Source organism: Carassius gibelio, chromosome B25, assembly GCF_023724105.1.
Source record: "Carassius gibelio isolate Cgi1373 ecotype wild population from Czech Republic chromosome B25, carGib1.2-hapl.c, whole genome shotgun sequence".
Lineage (NCBI taxonomy): Eukaryota > Metazoa > Chordata > Actinopteri > Cypriniformes > Cyprinidae > Carassius > Carassius gibelio.
The window spans coordinates 653,143-678,570 of record NC_068420.1 but is presented as its reverse complement, the minus strand read 5'-3'; the positions used below and the strand labels follow the sequence as shown (position 1 = coordinate 678,570).

The following is a 25,428-nucleotide window of genomic DNA, read 5'->3' as shown; positions in this document are numbered from 1 at the left end:
CTGAATCAACCGAGTGGCAAACAGGCTCCGAAGTGCCGATCTGAATCAACTATGTAAAAAAACAGAATACTGTTCTTACCAAATTCATTCAACACGTTATTAATCATAATTAGTTTTTAAACACTGACAGGAACTTTCAGAGCTGATTTGAAAGTTACTGCGTTTATAAAACAACTCTATGAAAGACTCAGATCACGTATCTAAAAATAAATCGCTATAGTAAAAGAGAAATAATGAGAGGAGTGAAGTTTCCTACCGTTCTGCTGTGTTTGGTCCTCGCTGTGCATCTCCTCCCCGCACACGCGCATTTACAGCGCTAAATTAATAATCTTTGCTAATTATTATACATTTACTTAATTGTCAGCTTCAGGTACTTCATTTATTACTGTTCAATGAACTGTTTGAAACAAAAAAGGTTGTATTTCAGTAAAAATTCAAAATGATCAAAATAAAATACATAAAATAATGGTTTCTATTTTAATATCCTTTAAAATATAATTTATTTATTTTGATGTGCAGCTGTATTTTCAGCATCATTCCTCCAGTCTTCAGTGTCACATGATCTTTAGAAATCATGAAAATATGATTATTATTATTAGAACTATTAATATTTGTGCTACCAAATATAATTTTGGAATCTGTGACACTTTTTTCGGCATTCTTCGATGTATATATTTTTTTTTAAAAACTGAATCAACCGAGTCGCAAACAGGCTCCGAAGTCCCGATCTGAGAACTTTACCAAAGAATGTAAAAAATAACTATATTTCTCTAATAACTCTACAACGTGTCACAAAAAACCACCAGTAACAAGCAACCTGAAAAACCACAAATTCAATGCTGGAGATGTAAAGGAAACCACTCACCTGGTTACTCTCCAAATTATGCCTCCCTAACCACAAACCAATCCGCAAAACAACACCAGTCCAATCCACGCCCGTTTCAGCCTCATAAACCTGGAGGTCAAGCCACAAACAATTTTATCACGGCCACAACAAACCAAACATCAAATTCTAAGAATTTACGGAAAACACCCTCTAAACCAGCCCCTGTCCCTCCTGCTATCATTCCTCAACAGCTTATCGTTCCAGTTAGTATTGGCAGCTGGTATGGAAAGGCCATTCTAGATACAGGTGCAAGCTATACCATGATCCACGAAAGCCTGTGGAGAAAGCTCTTCTTGCCAGGAGAACTCAAGCCTTGGTCACTTGGTCCACTGTACCTAGCAAATGGTGAAGCAGAAGTCCCATTAGGATGGGTTCAATTGCAAATCAATATGCATGACCAAACTTTTACTATACCTGTTGCTATCCTGTCCCCCCAAGCACTTGCATACGCTGTGATTCTCGGGTTGGATTTCATTTACTTCAGTGGCTTACAAATAAATGTCATTGATAGAAAATATTCATTCAAGATTACTCCACAAGAGGAGTATCCTTTTCAACCTGGTAATGCCAGTGTACCTGAAGTTCCTTACTGCATACCTAGCCCTTCAGGCCAGCAACCAGAGCAGCCTCCGAGGACACTTAACCCATCCCTCTCACTATTAAGTTCTATTCCTCCACCCCAACCTGCATTCATAGCGGCATCTGTTGAAGCAAATGTACAAACGCTAATCGACACAGCAGTAAGTGAAGCACATCTATCTCCCCTTGACAAACAAAAATTAAAGACCATCTTAGAGACCAATACCCAAGTGTGTGTTGTACAACCTGGACGTACTGATGTTCTGAAACACTGTATTTATACTAACCATCAGGTCCCTATCAAACAGCGTCCTTACCGCATGTCACCTGCCAAGCAGTTTGTTGTAAAAGAGCAGCTTGAAGAAATGGTGAAAGCAGGAATTGTGGAACCATCACACTCTGGCTGGGCATCGCCTGTCGTGTTGGTCCCCAAAAAAGATGGCAGCCTTAGATTTTGTGTTGATTACCGAAAACTAAATGCAGTAACTGAGAACGATGCTTACCCAATTCCAAATATAACTGAGATACTCGAATCACTCTCCGGTTCAGCAATCTTCACAACCATCGACCTAAATAGTGGCTACTGGCAGGTGGCCATGGAAGCCCAAAGTAAGCATAAAACTGCATTTATTACACCTTCAGGACTGTACCACTTTAATGTAATGCCTTTTGGTCTGAAAAATGCCCCCGCCACATTCCAGAGGCTAATGGAGACTGTACTGGGAAAATTGAGAGGAAAAATATGCTTTGTCTACATTGACGATATTATCATCTATTCACCATCAGTGGCTCAGCACTTCAACGATCTCCAATCAGTCCTTCTTAAGCTTCAGGAGGCTGGACTGACTATCAACCTGAAAAAGAGCAAGTTTTGCCTTAAGGAGATTACATTCTTGGGTCATGTTGTTAGCATAAATGGTATTACTGCAGATGCAAGCAAAGTTGAGGCCATCAAATCTTACCCTGTGCCACGAGACATCAAAGAGGTCCAGCGCTTCCTGGGACTGGGTTGGTACCACCGCTTTGTTCCTAATTTTTCTCAAATTGCTGAACCCATAAATGCGCTAAAGAAAAAAGGGCACTCGTTTCACTGGACACCACAATGTCAAGAAGCCTTTGAACAATTAAAAACCCACCTTACTTCACCTCCCATCCTGAGCCATCCAAACCTCCAGTTACCCTTCATGGTGCACACTGATGCCAGCGACACAGGTCTTGGAGCTGTGCTAACACAAAGGAAGGACCAGGGAATGGAAGTAGTTATTGCTTATGCAAGTAGAGCACTGAATAAGGCTGAAAGAAATTACACCGCAACAGAGAAAGAGTGTCTTGCAGTCATATGGGCACTTGAAAAGTGGCAGCATTACTTGGAGTATCGCATGTTCACCGTAGTTACAGACCACATGGCTCTCCAGTGGGTTATGAGCTCCCCAAAGTCCACCAGTCACCTCGTCAGATGGGCCTTAAGGTTGCAAAAGTTTGATTTCATCATTGAATACAGGAAAGGGAAACTTAATGTGGCACCTGATGGTCTTTCTAGAGTTCCCAGCATATCAGGATGTAACCTATACTCCAGCCAGACGGACACTGATGAATTGCCAGTCACTGCTGCAACCATCTGGGAAGAGCAACACAAGGATTCTGAAATCGTAAAATTGCTCAAAGCCTTGGCACAAGACAACAGCACATGGAAAGACAAGTATGAGGTAGTCGAAGACAAACTTTATCACAAGACTTACCTAACAAAGGACCAAGTCCACTACAGGGTGTACCTCCCTCGCAGTCTCATTCCATCTGTCCTTCAATACTACCACTCCAATCCTCTAAGCGGTCATGGTGGCATATTCAAGACCTACAAACGATTGCATCATGTTGTTTTTTGGCCTGGAATGTGGACCGATGTAAAACACCATGTCAAGTGTTGTGAAAAATGTCAAAAGCTTAAATATGAAAATCAGAAACCAGCTGGCAAACTACAACCAATTACAGTGTCGCAACCCAACAAGATGGTAGGAGTGGACATAATGGGACCTTTGCCAAGTAGTACTCGCAGACATGAATACCTTCTAGTTTTTGTGGATTATTTCTCTCGATGGGTTGAGCTCTTTCCAATGCGCACTGCAATTGGGAGCACCATAGCAACGATTCTCCGAACGGAAATCCTCACCCGATATGGAGTACCGGACTTCATCTTGTCTGACCGGGGAACTCAGTTTGTCTCTTCCATATTCAAAGAACTGTGTGAGAAATGGAGTGTTACCCCCAAATTAACAACTGCCTATCACCCACAAACCAATATGACGGAGAGAGTTAACCGCACTTTGAAATGCATGATTGCCTCCTATGTGGATGAAAACCATAAAAAATGGGATCAGTATTTACCTGAGCTTCGTTTTGCTCTTAACTCAGCCGTTCAAGAAAGCACTGGCATGTCCCCTGCGGAGCTCCAGCTAGGAAGAAAATTACAAGGCCCCATGGACAAGATACTTCAGGGTAAAAATCTCTCACCATCAAATCCATCCTATGATGTGGTAAATCAACTAGCCCAGTTAAAATCACAAGCTGAAGAATGCTGTAAAAAAGCCAAAAAACGACAGCTGAGAAGTTACAACAAAAACAGACGAGACGTGTTCTTTAAAGAAAAGGACAGGATCTGGTTACGGAATTTTCCACAGTCCAAGGCACAACAACATTTCAGTGCAAAACTAGCCCCCAAGTGGAAAGGTCCTTACCGAGTGCTGAGAAAATTGGGACCGCTGAATTACCAGATCGCGCTGGAAACAACTGGGGAGGATGTCAGAACAGCGCACGTTTGTAATTTGAAACCGTGCTACCCAACAATGGAAGAGTTAGAGCTAATTGAAAAAAGAAAACTCGTTAAGATTTTCGAACAGTCCTCTGATGAAGATGAGGAGTTTTTGGGCTTCTAAGAGAAACTCAAATATTAGTTGTTTTGCCAACCATGGGTTGTTTGTCCCAGCGGGGGGGAGTGTGGCGATGTAAAGAAAATCCGCCCCTTCCGTGCCCATATCGGGATGTGGAACAATTAAGGCAAAATTATAAAAAGGAAAAATCGCTTGGAAAAAGGGGGGGAAATGGTAAACGCGAACGCCAAGTGGCAGGTGAGCAAACCAAACAAAGGAGTTGATCGGCGGGAGTGAGACGCACGCTGTATTGGGTCAGTGAGAGTGCGGAAATAAAGATTCACCAGGCTGCAAAGAGTGTAACGAACTGCTGAAGGAACTCACAAGATCGTCATTCCGTTGGGTTTTGCTAATCCGGAGAAAACGCTGCCTCCCAAGGATCTTTTCCCTGCCAGACATGGTCAGCGATATTGCACACACGCGCGCACACACACTAACGCACTTCATCGCACGCACTTCCTCCACCCATTCGCGGGTCGCTTTGAGTGACCGATGTATTTATATTACTGACTTTCATTTAATTTCCCTTTCAGTATATCTATGACTTTGGTGGTTCAAGAGAAAAAAATACATACCTAATCCTGTGTTTTTTTTTGTTTTGTTTTGTTTTTCTCGCTGGACCGCTGATGAGTGTTTTTGTTTGGAGGAGAAAGCCTCGATCTGCTGATCTTGTTTACTGGGATGTCTAAGTTCATTTAATTATGCCTGTATGAAAAACCTTGTCGTTTACAATTGTTGTTTTTCTATACATTATTATCATTATTATTTTTTTTGTTTGTTTATTATTGTTCGTTTTTGTTTTTGTTCCTTTCCTCCTGATTATATGGGGTTTTTGATTTGTGTCCAGAATTGTGTATAAAGAAGGGACAAATATATAACAATGAATTCTTTCGAACTGCAAGTTGTTGTTGTTTGTCTTCTATTAACTACTGTACAAGCAACCCATGTAGTTTGAGTAACTGTGGTATTTTAAAAAAATCTCCCTGGGTTATCACGGGATTTTGATATTTAATTGGTGACAGGCCAAAATCCTGTCTGGCGCCCGAACTATGAAATAGATACTGTTTCCAAAAGGTCACTAGGGCGTGCCACCGTTACAAGGTCTAGATAGTGAATGATTTTGCTTGACATTGATATAACTGCGAATTTGCAAATATTTAAAAAAGTGTTTCATTGGGATTCCAAATTTTTCATTAAGATCTTTAAAGGACATCAATGTATCTCCCTCAAACAAATCCCCAACCTTACGAATGCCCTTTAGTGCCCATTGTTTAAAGCCAGGGTCATTTTCTCCTGGTCTGAAGTCCCTATTGCCCCAAATAGGAGAGAAGTAGGAAAGAGTTGGGACTACTCCCAATGTGTGCTGAACATCATTCCATACTATCAAAGTATTTTTAACAAAGGGATTTTTGGTAGTCTTTTTTAGATTTTTATACAAATCAGAGTACAAAAACATATCCATCCCTATACCTTTAGCATCTATAGATTCTATTTCTACCCAGGGTAATTTTGGCTGTAAGGAAAACCAATAAGTGGCACAAGTCAACTGGGCAGACCAGTAGTACCACTGCAAATTGGGTAAACGTAAACCTCCTCTGTCATAAGGGAGATATAACAATGTTAGGCGAAGCCTTGCACGTCTATTATTCCAGATGAATTTGGTTAATTTTTTTTTCATATTAGAGAAAAAGCCTAATGGTGGAGAAAGTGGAATAGAGCGAAATAAATAAAGAAATTTGGGAAGAATGTTCATTTTTATAATGTTTATACGACCAATTAATGAGATTGGTAGGGAGGACCATCTGTCTACAGTTTCACAGACTTTGGTTATAATTGGGTTGTAATTGCCAGAAACTAACTTGTCAATTGTGGGGGTAATTACTATTCCTAAATATTTGAAGCCATTAATTGCATTTATAAATGGATGTCCAACCGGTGGTTGATGTCTTTCGTGGGTATTTAAGAACAGTATTGATGATTTGGTCTTGTTAATTTTATAGCCAGAAAATTTTCCAAATCTATCAATCAGTTGGAGCAGTGCTGGAACGGATCTCTCAAGCCTTGTTAGAAAAAGAATGGTGTCATCTGCATATAGTGCTATTCGGTGATCACGATCTTTAATTTGAATGCCCTTGATGATAGAGTTACTTCTGACTGCAATTGCTAAAGGCTCCAATGCAAGAATAAAGAGCATTGGTGACAGTGGGCATCCTTGACGTGTGCCCCTATATATTTCAAAAGGTCTTGATACTGTATTATTAGTCCTAACTTCTGCTAATGGTTTAAAATATAAAATATTGACCCATCGTAGAAATGAATTTCCAAAACCAAAACGAGTCAATACTTCGTTCATATACAGCCACTCTACCCTGTCAAACGCTTTTTCCGCGTCAAGTGATAGGATACATGTGTCATGGGCTTCCCTTTTTTCATACAGAATGTTTAAAACGCGCCTTATATTATGAGTAGCCTGACCATTTTTTATAAATCCATTTTGGTCTAAACCTATTACAGATGGAAGACATTTTTCCAATCTTGACGCCAAGATTTTAGCAATAATCTTTATATCTGTATTAAGTAGAGAGATTTGTCTGTATGACTCGCACTTGGTGGGAGACTTTTCAGGTTTCAAAAATAAAGTAATTACGGCATTTCTCAAAGTTGGTGGCAAATAACCATTTTGAAATGATTCAGCATACATTTCCTTCAGGGGGCCAACCAATTTATCTTTAAAGAGCTTATATATGTCAATTGGCAGTCCGTCAGGGCCAGCTGATTTGCCATTCTTCAGCTTTGATATAGATTCCATGACTTCACTTTCTTCAAATGTACGGTCTAAATAGTTTTTATCTTCTTCTGATATAAGTGGAAACTGGAGATCATTGAGAAACCGAGTTTGGTCTTCAGTAAAAAGTGCCGATTCAGATTTATATAAATCTTTATAAAACGAAACAAAAGCATTATTTATCTCTAAAGGATTAGATGTTATTTCTCCATTCAACATTTGAATACTATTAATGGCTTTTTCTGTGTCCAGTTTTTATTATCTGCCATGCTAATAATTTCCCTGCTTTTTCTCCATGTTCATAGAAAGATTGTTTCAATCTTATTAAACTGTTTTCAGCTTTTGTTATGGAGAGAGTGTTATACTGAGCCCTTAGTTTAAGAAGATCATGATGTATTGTATTTGAAGTGTCTAAATAAGCCTTTCCCTCTGCAATCTTAATTTCTTTTTCCAATAAATCTAATTCCAATTTTATTTTATTCATTTTTGAGCTTGTAAAACAAATTATCTGACCTCGGATATATGCTTTGAATGCTTCCCACCTTATAGTAGCTGACGTTTCATTTTTATTCTCTTTGAAAAAATTATCTATCTGTTCTCCAATAAATTTGATAAAATCACAATCATGCAGCCATTTTGGTTGGAGGCGCCATCTGCGAGTTTCTTTCATATCCCATATTAATTTGTAAACTAAAGACACTGGTCCATGATCCGAAATGACAATAGTATCATACTGACAAATTGCTACTCTTGGAAAAAGGTCATTAGAAATTAAAAAATAATCAATACGAGAATGTCCCTTCGTCACTGTAGAGCAGCATGAATATGTTCTTTTACTAGGATATAACCTTCTCCATGGGTCACACAGATTAAGTTCTCTTATATAGTTCCATATCTTTATTCTAGACTGTATGTGGGTTGTATCTGTTCCTGTTGTGCGGTCAAGGCTAGGAGATAATGTGCAATTAAAGTCTCCAGCAATTATCAGTTTTCCTGATAAAGAAGACAGTAAAAGAAATAATTTTTCAAAAAAACTTGGACAATCTGTATTAGGGCCATACACATTTGCCAAAATAATGTTTTCATTAAGAATGGATCCTTGAATTATTATGTAACGTCCTGCTGTGTCCTGTACAACCTTGGATATTTGAAATGGAACTGACTTATGTATTAAAATCATAACCCCCCTAGAGTTAGAAGAAAATAAAGCTGAATAAACGTGGCCTTTCCATCGTCTTTGTACTGGTGTCGTGTCATTTGAAGATATATGACATTCTTGTAAAAATACAATTGAGGGATTAAGTTGTTTAATTCTGGTCATTACTTGTTTTACTTTAGTTAGTTTCCCCAAACCTCTCACATTCCACGATGTTATTTTTAGTTCTGAGTTGGAGCCCATTACAGTGTTAGTGCCTAAATCTAGAGCTGTTTATTATAACAAGATTGTGCCCTAGCCTATTACAGTAAAATGCAATTGCCCCGTTACTGAAAAATTGTAGAAAATAAATAGGATGCTTCTCTTAGCGCTGGCTCCCTGAACTCGCCAGTGCTTTACCTGTACATACCCATTAACTGAAGATTCAACACTTTGTGTCGCCGATCCTATCACTAGGAGCAGCAAAACACGGATCACAAGCATATTCTCTGCTATATGCTCCCACAAACAAGTGGCTAAACATATTAGAAAAAGAACAGCCTATAATAGAAACTGGAATAACCACAAAGAAACGATAAATATAAAAAAAAAAAAACCCAGAGTATATCCAGTTAATAATATTAAGCAAATTATAATAAAGAGAACAAGTAAATTCAAATATGAAAAGTTAGAAGTCACTGACTACAACCAGATTCCATCAGCCAAGTTATTTTGAACTGTCAATCATATTTCCATCCATTATCAGTCCCAAACGTAAAAAAAAAAAAAAAAAAAAAAAAAAAAAAAAAAAAACATATACTTATATATATTTCGTTACAAGACAGTTCCTTTCTTCTGTATTCGGTCTTCTTGGTTGAGGGATTAAGAGCTTGAATCCTTAAGGTTGCGAATGAAATTTTCCACCTCAGGTGGATTCTCAAAAATGCGGTCTCGTACTTCATGGGTGACGCGCAACTTCGCCGGAAAAATTATTCCATATCGGATGCCCATGGATTTAAGCTGTTGTTTCACCTCGTAGAATTTTCTTCTATTCAGATGCGTTTCTCTGGTGATATCCTGAAAAAACTTTACTTCGCGTTCGTCATATTTTACCTTGCCTTTGGCCCGCACGACTTGCAGCACTTTGTCTTTATCCTTAGAATTCAAGAAGCGCATAATGAGTATTCTGGGAGCGTTCCGATCTCGGCGGTCCTGTAAGCGGTGAGCTCTTTCAATGATTATCGGGTTGGCAAAATTCTCTGGTCCCAGTACCTCAGGCAGCCATCTCTCAAGGAAACCCACTGTATCTGAGCCTTCAGCGCCTTCAGGGAGGCCAACGAGACGCACATTATTACGACGACTTCGATTTTCCTGGTCTTCCAATTTAACTCCAAGAAGTTTCACCTGTTGCTGAAGAGTGTCTACAGTATTTTTTGCAAAACGGACACCTGGTCTTCTGTATCGCTGATACGGTGTTCCGCGTTTGACAGTCTGTCAGAAAATTCCTTAACTTCTTGTTTAACCTCCTGTATGGCTGAGAGGATTCCTGTAAATTGGACTGAAAAGTCTTCTCTCATGCTTGTAATTGCACTCATAATGTTGCTCTCTTGATTTTTTTCAGTAAGCCTATTTGTGCTGACTTCTTTATCCTCAGATGCCATGTTAGCATGAGGATTTGCAGGCTCGGCACTGGATTCGTCTTGATTTCCATGTTTTTTCTTTGTTGTTCGCGATGTCATTTTGTAGTAGATTTGTTTACAGTGACCTAACCTATATGTATTTTTCAGTTTCAGAACGATGTGAGGCTGTTTAAGAATGGAATTGCCGCTTGTCGTGAGAGCTCAGATAAACGCGTGCGATCAACGTGCCGCCATGTTGACCCCCCCATATAAATCTCTTCTAACAATATTTGCCAATATGTGCCGATCTGAATCAACCAAGTCGCGAACAAGCTCCGAAGTCCAGATCTGAATCAACCTAGTCGCGAACATGCTCCGAAGTGACGATCTTTGATTTCACTTCTTATCAATTTAACACATCCTGAATAAAAGATTCTTAAATCTAATAAAGAATACAATTTCTTATAAAAAAAGAAAGGATAAAATTTACCAGTCTCGAACATGCTCCGAGGTGCCGATCTGAATCAACTGAGTTGCGAACATGCTCAGAAGTCCCGATCTGAATCAACCAAGTCGCGAACATGCTCCGAAGTGCCAATCTGAATCAACCTAGTCGCCAACAGGCTCCGAAGTGCCGATCTGAATCAACTATTAAAAAAAAAAAAACAGAATACCGTTCTTACCAAATTCATTACTAGTGTTTTAGCACATCTGATCTATTCTGGAAGCTGATTCCAACTGCGAGCGATATAGTAACTAAAAGCATATTCCCCTTGTTTTGTGTGAACCCTTGGTATTTCTAACTGACTCAATCCTAATGATCTGAGTGTTCTGTTAGGTTTATATTCAGTGAGCATATCTGCAACTGCAGTTTTTAAGGAGTTTGGAAATGTCCCAGAAAGAAGTGAGGTGTACACCACTTCTAAGAGATCTGCTATTTTATAGAGAAGTTAGAACTATTAATAGTTGTGCTACCAAATATTATTTTGGAATCTGCTATACTTTTTTCAGGATTCTTCGGTTTATATGTTTTTTAAAAAACAACGTTTATTCCAAATATAAATCTCTTCTAACAATATTAATCTTTGATTTCACTTCTTATCAATTCAACACATCCTGAATAAAAGATTGTTAAATCTAATAAAGAACACAATTTCTTATAAAAAAAGAAAGGATAAAAATTTACCAGTCTCGAACATGCTCCGAAGTGCCGATCTGAATCAACCGAGTGCGAACAGGCTCCGAAGTGCCGATCTGAATCAACCAAGTCGCGAACATGCTCCGAAGTGCCAATCTGAATCAACGGAGTCGCGAACATGCTCTGAAGTGCCGAACTGAATCAACCGAGTGGCGAACAGGCTCCGAAGTGCCGATCTTAATCAACCAAGTAGCGAACAGGCTCCGAAGTTCCGATCTGAATCAACCTATCAACCGATTCGCGAACATGCTCCGAAGTGCCGATCTGAATCAACCGAGTGCGAACAGGCTCCGAAGTGCCGATCTGAATCAACCAAGTCGCGAACATGCTCCGAAGTGCCAATCTGAATCAACGGAGTCGCGAACATGCTCTGAAGTGCCGAACTGAATCAACCGAGTGGCGAACAGGCTCCGAAGTGCCGATCTTAATCAACCAAGTAGCGAACAGGCTCCGAAGTTCCGATCTGAATCAACCTATCAACCGATTCGCTAACATGCTCCGAAGTGCTGATCTGAATCAACCGATCAACCGAGTCGCGAACATGATCCGAAGTGTCGATCTGAATAAAATATTATTTTGGAATCTGCATACTTTTTTCTGGATTCTTCGATGTATAATTTTTTTTTAAAGAACAGTGTCTATTCCAGATATAAATCTCTTATAACAATATTAATCTTTGATTTCACTTCTTATCAATTTAACTCATCCTGAATAAAAGATTCTAAAATCTAATGAAGAATAGAATTTCTTATAAAAAAAGAAAATTTACAGAGTCGTGAACATGCTCCGAATTGCCGATCTGAATCAACCATGTCGCAAACAGGCTTCGAAGTTCCGATCTGAATCAACCGAGTCGCGAACAGGCTCCGAAGTCCCGGTCTGAAAACTTTACCAAAGAATGTAAAAAATAACTCTATTTCTCTATTACATCTACAACTCTATGAAAGACTCAGATCACATATCTAAAAATAAATCGCTATTGTAAAATAGAAATAATAAGAGTGAAGTTTCCTACCGTTCTGCTGTGTTTTGTCCTCAGCGCGTCTGACGCTCCGCGGCGCGTCTCAGCCCCTCACACACGCGTTTACAGCGCTAAATTAATCATCTTTGCTAAGTATTATACATTTACGTCATTGTCAGCTTCAGGTACTTCATTTATTATTGTTCAATGAACTGTTTGAAACAAAATAGGTTGCATTTCAGTAATAATTCAAAATGATCAAAATAAAATATATAAAATAATGGTTTCTATTTTAATATCCTTTAAAATATAATTTATTTCTGTGATGTGCAGCTGTATTTTCAGCATCATTCCTCCAGTCTTCAGTGTCACATGATCTTTAGAAATCATGAAAATATGATGATTTATTTTTAGAACTATTAATAGTTGTGCTACCAAATATTATTTTGGAATCTGCAATACTTTTTCAGGATTCTTCGATGTATAATTTTTTTTTTTAAGAACAGCATTTCATTAAAATTATTAACATTTTACTGACCCCAAACTATTGAACTGTAGTGAATATTGCTAGGAAATATTAATATTTTAAATAAATGCCCTTCTTTTTAACTTTTTATAATTGTAATAATAAATCATTATATTATTCTGATTTCTGAAGATCATGTGACACTGAAGACTGGAGGAATGATGCTGAAAATATAGCTGCACATCACATGAATCAATTACACTTTCATGTATATTAAAATAGAAAAATGTTAATAATATTTCACAATATTACATGTTTTCCAGTATGTTTGATCAAATAAATGCTGTCTTGATGAGTAAAATAAATTCCTGTAAAAAAACATTAAAATTCATTCTGATCCCAAACTCTGACCGGTAGTGTGTCAATGTGTGTGTGTGATTGTGTATATATATATATATATAATTATAATAGGAGTGAAGTTTCCTACCTGTCACAGTGGGGCACTGTGACTAGAGACTGTGGCACTGGACTTAGAACACAACACACTAGGCATGCATAGACTTTTCATACAACAACACATATTTGTTTTGCGCAATGTAACATCAGTTAACACCAGGTATGTGTGTAATTGATTGTGTATTGTTTAAGTGTTGATCCTGATCTCACCATTTTTGTTTAGGTTAACACTTTGTGAGTCAATAATTTTATTAGGTTGTGTATTGTTGAGAATACGGACAAGACCGTTGGCATGTTAAATGTTTATTGCTTTCAATCATCCACTTACATGAAGTAAACAGTCATACTTACGTACTGGAACATTTCCACATAACAAACAGAAGAAACCCAGGCACTACACTGCCACCATTTTTAAATACCTGTTTCCCGCCAATAGAAGGCACACTTAATTGGTTTCATGCCGGAGGGGGAGATTGGTGTTTGTTTGATGCTTTGGTAAACCATAATAATTAATTTAGTTTGTGTTGTTTTAAATGGTTGCATATTTCTGTATATTTATTAGTTCTAATAGTTATGCCTTTGTTACAATTAAGTCGCTATTTATGTTTTGTCTTTCTTGAACTTATTTGTTACCATCAATTATTTAATGGTTTAGTCCTAGTGGGAGGGGCTTATACTTTTTAAGTGTTTCTCTCAGTCTGGTAAAGGGGAGCTCGTAGAGTGAGTCGGGGAAGGTTGCTTGCTTGATTTTGGGGTCAAATTATTGACATAGCCAAAAGTTTTGTTTGTACATTTAAACTTTGTACAGTTTTTTTTTTCTTTTTTAATACTTTTTAGTTACACTGTATATATAATTTGCATTCTTTTGGAAAATCTATGTTTTTCACATTTTGGAATAAACACCAACTCTTTGACTTCATCAGCACGTCACTTTTTTTTCACGCCTCTATGGGCCGGTACATCCAGAGCAGGGGTGCCACCACTGCTTGAACACATTGTAGCAGTTGGCACCCCACTGTCTCTGTTACACTACCTTTCTGCTGTGTTTGGTCCTCGGCGCGTCTCCGCCCTTCACACGCGCGTTTACAGCCTAAATTAATCATCTTTGCTAATTATTATACATTTACTTCATTGTCAGCTTCAGGTACTTCATTTAATATTGTTCAATGAACTGTTTGAAACAAAAAAGGTTGTATTTCAGTAATAATTCAAAATTATCAAAATAAAATATATAAAATAATGATTTCTATTTTAATATCCTTTAAAATATGTGAAAATGATGTGCAGCTGTATTTTCAGCATCATTCCTCCAGTCTTCAGTGTCACATGATCTTTAGAAATCATGAAAATATGACTATTTATTATCAGAACTATTAATAGTTGTGCTACCAAATATTATTTTGGAATCTGCTTTACTTTTTTCGGGATTCTTCGATTTATAATTTTTTTTAAAGAACAGCGTTTATTCCAAATATAAATCTCTTCTAACAATATTTGCCAATATGTGCCGATCTGAATCAATCGAGTCGCGAACATACTCAGAAGTCCAGATCTAAATCAACCGAGTCTCGAACATGCTCCGAAGTGCCGATCTGAATCAACCGACTCGCAAACAGGTTCTGAAGTGCCGATCTGAATCAACCGAGTCGCCAACAGGCTCCGAAGTGCCGATCTGAATCAACTATTTAAAAAAACAGAATAAGTTCTTACCAAATTCATTCAACACGTTATTAATCATAATTAGTTTTTAAACACTGACAGGAACTTTCAGAGCTGATTTCAAAAAACAACTCTATGAAAGACTCAGATCACGTATCTAAAAATAAACCGCTATAGTAAAAGAGAAATAATAAGAGGAGTGAAGTTTCCTACCGTTCTGCTGTGTTTGGTCCTCCCTGCGCATCTCCTCCCCGCACACGCGCATTTACAGCGCTAAATTAATAATCTTTGCTAATTATTATACATTTACTTAATTGTCAGCTTCAGGTACTTCATTTATTACTGTTCAATGAACTGTTTGAAACAAAAAAAGGTTGTATTTCAGTAAAAATTCAAAATGATCAAAATAAAATATATAAAATAATGGTTTCTATTTTAATATCCTTTAAAATATAATTTATTTATTTTGATGTGCATCTGTATTTTCAGCATCATTCCTCCAGTCTTCAGTGTCACATGATCTTTAGAAATCATGAAAATATGATTATTATTATTAGAACTATTAATATTTGTGCTACCAAATATTATTTTGGAATCTGTGACACTTTTTTCGGCATTCTTCGATGTATATATATTTTTTAAAGAACTGAATCAACCGAGTCGCGAACAGGCTCCGAAGTCCCGATCTGAGAACTTTACCAAAGAATGTAAAAAATAACTCTATTTCTCTAATAACTCTACAACTCTATGAAAGACTCAGATCACGTATCTAAAAATAAATCGCTATAGTAAAAGAGAAATAATAAGAGGAGTTAAGTTTCCAACCGTTCTCCTGTGTTTGGTCCTCACGCGCGTCTGACGCTCCTCGGCGAGTCTCCGCCCCCCACACATGGTGTTTACAGCGCTAAATTAATCATCTTTGCTAATTATTATACATTTACTTCATTGTCAGCTTCAGGTACTTCATGTATTATAGTTCAATTAACTGTTTGAAACAAAAAAAGGTTGTATTTCAGTAATAATTCAAAATTATCAAAATAAAATATATAAAATAATGATTTCTATTTTAATATCCTTTAAAATATGTGAAAATGATGTGCAGCTGTATATTCAGCATCATTCCTCCAGTCTTCAGTGTCACATGATCTTTAGAAATCATGAAAATATGATTATTTATTATTAGAACTAGGGTTGCTCCGATCACGATCGGCCGATCGTTAATGCGCATCTCGTCAGTAAAGCCGGTTCTCTAATCAGCGGTTAATTCTCTATGTGAAATCATGCACGCACCTGATGGAATTAACCGCTGATTAGAGAACCAGCTTTACTGATGCGCATTGGAGATGGGCATTAACTATCGGCTGATCGTGACCGGAGCACCCCTAATTAGAACTATTAATAGTTGTGCTACCAAATATTATTTTGGAATCTGCTATACTTTTTTCGGGATTCTTCGATTTATATTTTTTTTTTTTAAAGAACAGCGTTTATTCCAAATATAAATCTCTTCTAACAATATTAATCTTTGATTTCACTTCTTATCAATTTAACACATCCTGAATAAAAGATTCTAAAATCTAATAAAGAATACAATTTCTTATAAAAAAAGAAAGGATAAAAATTTACGAGTCGCGAACAGGCTCCGAAGTGCCGATCTGAATCAACAGAGTCGCGAAGAAGCTCTGAAGTGCCGATCTGAATCAACCGAGTCGCGAACATGCTCCGAAGTGCCGATCTGAATCAACCGAGTCGCGAACAGGTTCCGAAAACCTGATCTGAATCAACTGAGTCGCGAACAGCCTCCGAAGTCCTGATCAGAATCAACTATTTTAAAAAAACAGAATACTGTTCTTACCAAATTCATTACTAGTGTTTTAGCACATCTGATCTCTTCTGGAAGCAGATTCCAACTGCGAGCGATATAGTAACTAAAAGCAGATTCCCCTTGTTTTGTGTGAACCCTTTGTATTTCTAACTGACTCAATCCTAATGATCTGAGTGTTCTGTTAGGTTCATATTCAGTGAACATATCTGCAACTGCAGTTTTTAAGGAGTTTGGAAATGTCCCAGAAAGAAGTGAGGTGTACACCACTTCTAAGAGATCTGCTTCTAAGCAGTTAAGCACACTGTTAAAAAAGATCTGGGAAGTGTGACAAGATAGCAGGTTGACGATTTAAGGTGCTGCACTATGTCTTCCAGAATGTTGCTATCAATTGCTTCAAAAATAGATATAGTATCTTTTTGATATTGTGGCTGAATCTGTCTGACCTCTGCATTACTTGAGGATGTGCTAATCGCCTTCCTGATATTGATGATCTTCTCAGAAAAGAAGGATGCAAACTCATTGCATTTGCTGTCTGAGAGCATTTCACTGGGAGTCTGACTTCAGTCTATGTCTCATAACTTTGATCGCTCCACTGGTTTTAGTTGTGTTTTTGTTTATTTTAGTGATGTATAAATAAAGTCTTCCCATATGCCTGCACTTGAGTCTTCGCCTCTTGCGATCCATTACACTACGTCCTTAATAACAATGGATGAAAAGTTTAGAGCCCTACTGATGATTAAGTCTAGAGTGTGTCCACCTTTGTGTGTGGGTCCATGTACATGCTGAATCGACAAGTAAAAAAAAAAAAAGCCTCAAGTCCAAATATTAATTTATCACCAATTAACTGTGTGACAAACACTTCCTGCTTCGATGTACAGATCTGGATTTTAAAAAATCTCAAACATGCTCTGAAGTCCTGATCTGAATCAACCAAGTCGCAAACAGGTTCCGAAGTGCCGATCTGAATCAACCAAGTCGCGAACAGGCTCCGAAAACCCGATCTGAATCAACCAAGTCGCGAACAGGCTCCGAAAACCCGATCTGAATCAACTGAGTCGCGAACAGCCTCCGAAGTCCTGATCTGAATCAACTATTTTAAAAAAACAGAATACCATTTTTACCAAATTCATTACTGAGTGTTCTGTTAGGTTTATATTCAGTGAGCATATCTGCAACTGTTTTTAAGGAGTTTGGAAAAGTGCCGATCTGAATCAATGGAGCCGCGAACATGCTCCGAAGTACTGATCTGAATCAACCGAGTCGCGAATGCTCCGAAGTGACGATCTGAATCAACCGATTCGCGAACAGGCTCCGAAGTGCCGATCTGAATCAACCGAGTCGCGAACAGGCTCCGAAGTGCCGATCTGAATCAACCAAGCCGCGAACATGATGCTCCGAAGTCCAGATCTGAATCAACCGAGTCGCGAACAAGCTTCAAAGTGCCGATCTGAATCAACTATTTAAAAAAACAGAATAAGTTCTTACCAAATTCATTCAACACTTTATTAATCATAATTAGTTTTTAAACACTGACAGGAACTTTCAGAGCTGATTTCAAAAAACAACTCTATGAAAGACTCAGATCACGTATCTAAAAATAAATCGCTATAGTAAAAGAGAAATAATAAGAGGAGTGAAGTTTCCTACTGTTCTGCTGTGTTTGGTCCTCACCCGTGTTAACAGCCTAAATTAATCATCTTTGCTTATTATTATACATTTACTTCATTGTCAGCTTCAGGTACTTCATTTATTATTGTTCAATGAACTGTTTGAAACAAAAAAAGGTGGTATTTCACTAATAATTCAAAATTATCAAATAAAATATATAAAATAATGATTTCTATTTTATAGAAAAGTTAGAAATATTAATAGTTGTGCTACCAAATATTATTTTGGAATCTGCAATACTTTTTTCAGGATTCTTCGATGTTTAATTTTTTTAAAGAACAGCATTTATTCCAAATATAAATATCTTCTAACAATATTAATCTTTGATTTCACTTCAATTTAACACATCCTGAATAAAAGATTCTAAAATCTAATAAAGAATACAATTTCTTATAAAAAAAAAAGAAAGGATACAAATTTACCAAGTTGCGAACATGCTCCGAATTGCCGATCTGAATCAACCGAGTCGCGAACAGGCTCCGAATTGCCGATCTGAATCAACCGTGTTGCGAACACGCTCCGAAGTGCCGATCTGAATTAACCGAGTTGCGAACAGGCTCCGAAGTGCTGATCTGAATCAACTATGTAAAAAAAACAGAATACTGTTCTTACCAAATTCATTCAACACGTTATTAATCATAATTAGTTTTTAAACACTGACAGGAACTTTCAGAGCTGATTTTAAAAAACAACTCTATGAAAGACTCAGATCACGTATCTAAAAATAAATCGCTATAGTAAAAGAGAAATAATAAGAGGAGTGAAGTTCCCTACCGTTCTGCTGTGTTTGGTCCTCGCTGCGCATCTCCTCCCCGCACACGCGCATTTACAGGGCTAAATTAATAATCTTTGCTAATTATTATACATTTACTTAATTGTCAGCTTCAGGTACTTCATTTATTACTGTTCAATGAACTGTTTGAAACAAAAAAAGGTTGTATTTCAGTAAAAATTCAAAATGATCAAAATAAAATATATAAAATAATGGTTTCTATTTTAATATCCTTTAAAATATAATTTATTTATTTTGATGTGCAGCTGTATTTTCAGCATCATTCCTCCAGTCTTCAGTGTCACATGATCTTTAGAAATCATGAAAATATGATTATTATTATTAGAACTATTAATAGTTGTGCTACCAAATATTATTTTGGAATCTGTGACACTTTTTTCGGCATTCTTCGATGTATATATATTTTTTAAAAACTGAATCAACCGAGTCGCGAACAGGCTCCGAAGTCCCGATCTGAGAACTTTACCAAAGAATGTAAAAAATAACTCTATTTCTCTAATACTCTACAACTCTATGAAAGACTCAGATCACGTATTTAAAAATAAATCGCTATAGTAAAAGAGAAATAATAAGAGGAGTTAAGTTTCCAACCGTTCTCCTGTGTTTGGTCCTCACGCGCGTCTGACGCTACTCGGCGCGTATCCGCCCCTCACATGCGCGTTTACAGCGCTAAATTAATCATCTTTGCTAATTATTATACATTTACTTCATTGTCAGCTTCAGGTACTTCATGTATTGTTGTTCAATTAACTGTTTGAAACAAAAAAAGGTTGTATTTTAGTAATAATTCAAAATTATCAAAATAAAATATATAAAATAATGATTTCTATTTTAATATCCTTTAAAATGTGAAAATGATGTGCAGCTGTATTTTCAGCATCATTCCTCCAGTCTTCAGTGTCACATGATCTTTAGAAATCATAAAAATATGATTATTTATTCTTAGAACTATTAATAGTTGTGCTACCAAATATTATTTTGGAATCTGCAATACTTTTTTTCAGGATTCTTCGATGTATATATATTTTTTTTTCGAACAGCGTTTATTTAAAATTATTAAAAATTTACTGACCCCAAACTATTGAACTGTAGTGAATATTGTTAGGAAATATTAATATTTTAAATAAATGCTCTTCTTTTTAACTTTTTATTCATCAAAGAATCCTGAAAAAAGTATCACAGATTCCAAAATAATATTTATCAGCAAAACTGTTGATATTTCTAATAATAAATCATTATATTATTCTGATTTCTGAAGATCATGTGACACTGAAGACTGGAGGAATGATGCTGAAAATATAGCTGCACATCACATGAATAAATTACACTTTCATGTATATTAAAATAGAAAAATGTTAATAATATTTCACAATATTACATGTTTTCCAGTATTTTTGATCAAATAGATACTGTCTTGATGAGTAAAATAAATTCCTGTAAAAAACATTAAAAATCATTCTGATGCCAAACTCTGACCGGTAGTGTGTGTATGTGTGTGCGTGTGTGTACAGTATATATAAGCCCAGTAACACACTAGGCAAGGCAAGTTCATTTATATAGCACATTTTGTACACAATGGTAATTCAAAGTGCTTTACATAAAATAATGTAAAATAATCATAAAGAAAAATTATAACAAAAATAAAACAAGCAATTTTCAAACTTTTAAAATGATTAAAAAATCAACGGAGTAGCGAACATGCTCCGAAGTGCCGATCTGAATCAACCAAGTTGTGGACAGGCTCCGAAGTGACGATCTGAATCAACCGATCAACCGAGTTGCGAACATTCTCCGAAGTGCCGATCTGAATATTGTTAGGAAATATTTATATTTTAAATAAATGCTCTTCTTTTTTAACTTTTTATTCATCAAAGAATCCTGAAAAAAGTATCACAGATTCCAAAATAATATTTATCAGCAAAACTGTTGATAATTCTAATAATAAATCATTATTTTATTCTGATTTCTGAAGATCATGTGACACTGAAGACTGGAGGAATGATGCTGAAAATATAGCTGCACATCACATGAATAAATTACACTATCATGTATATTAAAATAGAAAAATGTTAATAATATTTCACAATATTACATGTTTTCCAGTATTTTTGATCAAATAGATACTGTCTTGATGAGTAAAATAAATTCCTGTAAAAAACATTAAAAATCATTCTGATGCCAAACTCTGACCGGTAGTGTGTGTATGTGTGTGCGTGTGTGTACAGTATATATAAGCCCAGTAACACACTAGGCAAGGCAAGTTCATTTATATAGCACATTTTGTACACAATGGTAATTCAAAGTGCTTTACATAAAATAATGTAAAATAATCATAAAGAAAAATTATAACAAAAATAAAACAAGCAATTTTCAAACTTTTAAAATGATTAAAAAATCAACGGAGTAGCGAACATGCTCCGAAGTGCCGATCTGAATCAACCAAGTTGTGGACAGGCTCCGAAGTGACGATCTGAATCAACCGATCAACCGAGTTGCGAACATTCTCCGAAGTGCCGATCTGAATATTGTTAGGAAATATTTATATTTTAAATAAATGCTCTTCTTTTTTAACTTTTTATTCATCAAAGAATCCTGAAAAAAGTATCACAGATTCCAAAATAATATTTATCAGCAAAACTGTTGATAATTCTAATAATAAATCATTATTTTATTCTGATTTCTGAAGATCATGTGACACTGAAGACTGGAGGAATGATGCTGAAAATATAGCTGCACATCACATGAATAAATTACACTATCATGTATATTAAAATAGAAAAATGTTAATAATATTTCACAATATTACTTGCTTTCCAGTATGTTTAATCAAATAAATGCTGCCTTGATGAGTAAAATAAATTCCTGTAAAAAACATTAAAATTCATTCTGATCCCAAACTCTGACCAGGAGTGTGTGTATGTGTGTGTGTGTGTGTATATATACAGTATTGTTCAAAATAATAGCAGTACAATGTGACTAACCAGAATAATCAAGGTTTTTCGTATATTTTTTTATTGCTACGTGGCAAACAAGTTACCAGTAGGTTCAGTAGATTCTCAGAAAACAAATGAGACCCAGCATTCATGATATGCACGCTCTTAAGGCTGTGCAATTGGGCAATTAGTTGAATTAGTTGAAAGGGGTGTGTTCAAAAAAATAGCAGTGTGGCATTCAATCACTGAGGTCATCAATTTTGTGAAGAAACAGGTGTGAATCAGGTGGCCCCTATTTAAGGATGAAGCCAACACTTGTTGAACATGCATTTGAAAGCTGAGGAAAATGGGTCGTTCAAGACATTGTTCAGAAGAACAGCGTACTTTGATTAAAAAGTTGATTAGAGAGGGGAAAACCTATAAAGAGGTGCAAAAAATGATAGGCTGTTCAGCTAAAATGATCTCCAATGCCTTAAAATGGAGAGCAAAACCAGAGAGACGTGGAAGAAAACGGAAGACAACCATCAAAATGGATAGAAGAATAACCAGAATGGCAAAGGCTCAGCCAATGATCACCTCCAGGATGATCAAAGACAGTCTGGAGTTACCTGTAAGTACTGTGACAGTTAGAAGACGTCTGTGTGAAGCTAATCTATTTTCAAGAATCCCCCGCAAAGTCCCTCTGTTAAAAAAAAAGGCATGTGCAGAAGAGGTTACAATTTGCCAAAGAACACATCAACTGGCCTAAAGAGAAATGGAGGAACATTTTGTGGACTGATGAGAGTAAAATTGTTCTTTTTGGGTCCAAGGATCACAGGCAGTTTGTGAGACGACCCCCAAACTCTGAATTCAAGCCACAGTACACAGTGAAGACCGTGAAGCATGGAGGTGCAAGCATCATGATTTGGGCATGTTTCTCCTACTATGGTGTTGGGCCTATTTATCGCATACCAGGGATCATGGATCAGTTTGCATATGTTAAAATACTTGAAGAGGTCATGTTGCCCTATGCTGAAGAGGACATGCCCTTGAAATGGTTGTTTCAACAAGACAATGACCCAAAACACACTAGTAAACGGGCAAAGTCTTGGTTCCAAACCAACAAAATTAATGTTATGGAGTGGCCAGCCCAATCTCCAGACCTTAATCCAATTGAGAACTTGTGGGGTGATATCAAAAATGCTGTTTCTGAAGCAAAACCAAGAAATGTGAATGAATTGTGGAATGTTGTTAAAGAATCATGGAGTGGAATAACAGCTGAGAGGTGCCACAAGTTGGTTGACTCCATGCCACACAGATGTCAAGCAGTTTTAAAAAACTGTGGTCATACAACTAAATATTAGTTTAGTGATTCACAGGATTGCTAAATCCCAGAAAAAAAAAAATGTTTGTACAAAATAGTTTTGAGTTTGTACAATCAAAGGTAGACACTGCTATTTTTTTGAACACACCCCTTTCAACTAATTGCCCAATTGCACAGCCTTAAGAGCGTGCATATCATGAATGCTGGGTCTTGTTTGTTTTCTGACAATCTACTGAACCTACTGGTAACTTGTTTGCCACGTAGCAATAAAAAATATACTAAAAACCTTGATTATTCTGGTTAGTCACATTGTACTGCTATTATTTTGAACAATACTGTATATATATATATATATATATATATATATATATATATATATATATATATATATATATATATAAGCCCACTAAAACACTAGGCAAGGCAAGTTTATTTATATAGCACTTTTCATGCACAATGGTAATTCAAAGTGCTTTACATAAAAGAAAGTAAAATAATCATAAAGAAAAATTATAACAAAAATAAAACATGCAATTTTCAAACTTTTAAAATGGTTAAAAAATCAACGGAGTAGCGAACATGCTCCGAAGTGCCGATCTGAATCAACAGAGTCGCGAACATGCTCCGAAGTGCCGACCTGAATCAACCGATCAACCGAGTTGCGAACATGCTCCGAAGTGCCGATCTGAATCAACCGATCAACCGAGTCCCGAACATGCTCCAAAGTGCCGATCTGAATAAAATATTATTTTGGAATCTGCGATACTTTTTTTCAGGATTCTTCGATGTATAATTTTTTTTAAACAACAGCGTTTATTCCAAATATAAATCTCTTCTAACAATATTAATCTTTGTGTAAAAAAGGCTATGGGTTTCTATTTTTCTAACTGTATTTAAATCTCTCCTTCTACATGTTGAGACATGTACATACACAGACCACTTCACCTGAGCGAATTAGCGTCCAGAAACCTTGACCACGTGATTCCCCCCGCCCTCACAGTGACTGAAGATCAGTGCAGGGGGATACAGGTCGAAGCCTTAAGTTTCTTCATTATCATTGTTTCTGGACTGTTTAAAGATCGCCTTTTGGACAAAGTGTTGTGTGTGAATGCAAAAGTAGGTTTGAATAGCTTATTATATAGTCGATGAGAGATTTATTCACGTCTGTATACAAGTTAATATGTCCGTGAGGTAACGATGTCTATGTGTATGCGTGCATTTATAATTCGCGTGTAACATTGTAAACATTGTAACCCGTTGTTTGTATGCTTATATACATATCTGGTGAGTGCTAGAGTAACATATGTTGTTATCGGTACAAGTTAAGTTCCCGTTTGAAACAGGGTTCGCTGCATTTCTTTATATCTAACAAGTATACTGTTAAAATATAACTGTCTAAGCGCATGCGCTCTCGTAGCTCAGACTGAGTGGCGCTTCATAAGCGTCCCGGCTCTAATAGGGTGTCAAGTTACAAATGTGCGCTGCTTATAATATAAGAATTACAGCCTGCCTTGTATTCTACATTTCTTTTTGCAAATAATGTTCATATTGATGTTTAATTATCAAGTTTAATTTACTGTGCTGTGTTATTGCCAGTTTGTTATAATTTATTTTTACTATTATCATGTATATTATGTATATTTATGTTTATGTCTTTGGTTTATATTTTTGTAGAAAAACCACAACCACGACCAAACCATCTGTTGAGTGGTGACAATAAATGGGTTATTCCCAGAAAAGTGCATCTTCATTTCGTCTCTAATCGGACAGTCTTTGGTGGGTCAGCACCCTGATCTGGCAACTTGTGTCTTATAACACTACCAAGCAAACAAACTAATTTACACTTTGATTTCACTTCTTATCAATTGAACACATCCTGAATAAAAGATTCTAAAATCTAATAAAGAATACAATTTCTTATTAAAAATAGAAAGGATAAAAATTTACCGAGTCGCGCACATGTTACGAATTGCCGATCTGAATCAACCGAGGCGCGAACATGCTCCGAAGTGCCGATCTGAATAAAATATTATTTTGGAATCTGTGATACTTTTTTTCAGGATTCTTCGATGTATAATTTTTTTAAAGAACAGCATTTATTCCAAATATAAATCTCTTCTAACAATATTAATCTTTGATTTCACTTCTTATCAATTTAACACATCCTGAATAAAAGATTCTAAAATCTAATAAAGAATAAAATTTCTTATTAAAAAAAGCAAGGATAAAAATTTACCG

General features: G+C 36.5%; 2 long non-coding RNA genes across 4 annotated transcripts in view; one reads left to right on the top strand and one right to left on the bottom strand.

The window, feature by feature from the left end:
• The window catches only part of LOC128014751 (uncharacterized), a 243,210-nt gene that overhangs the window by 58,749 nt on the left and 159,033 nt on the right, over positions 1-25,428 (top strand). The window lies entirely within an intron of this gene.
• On the bottom strand, positions 893-2,470 carry LOC128014755 (uncharacterized). Of its 2 annotated transcripts, XR_008183656.1 has the most exons (4): positions 2,428-2,470; positions 2,246-2,319; positions 1,969-2,048; positions 893-1,879 (listed from the first exon to the last, which is right to left on the bottom strand). It is a non-coding gene; the product is annotated as an uncharacterized LOC128014755 (long non-coding RNA). The 2 variants fall into 2 exon arrangements; XR_008183655.1 differs by lacking the exon at positions 2,428-2,470 and having other exon boundaries at positions 893-1,588; positions 1,783-1,879; positions 1,969-2,420.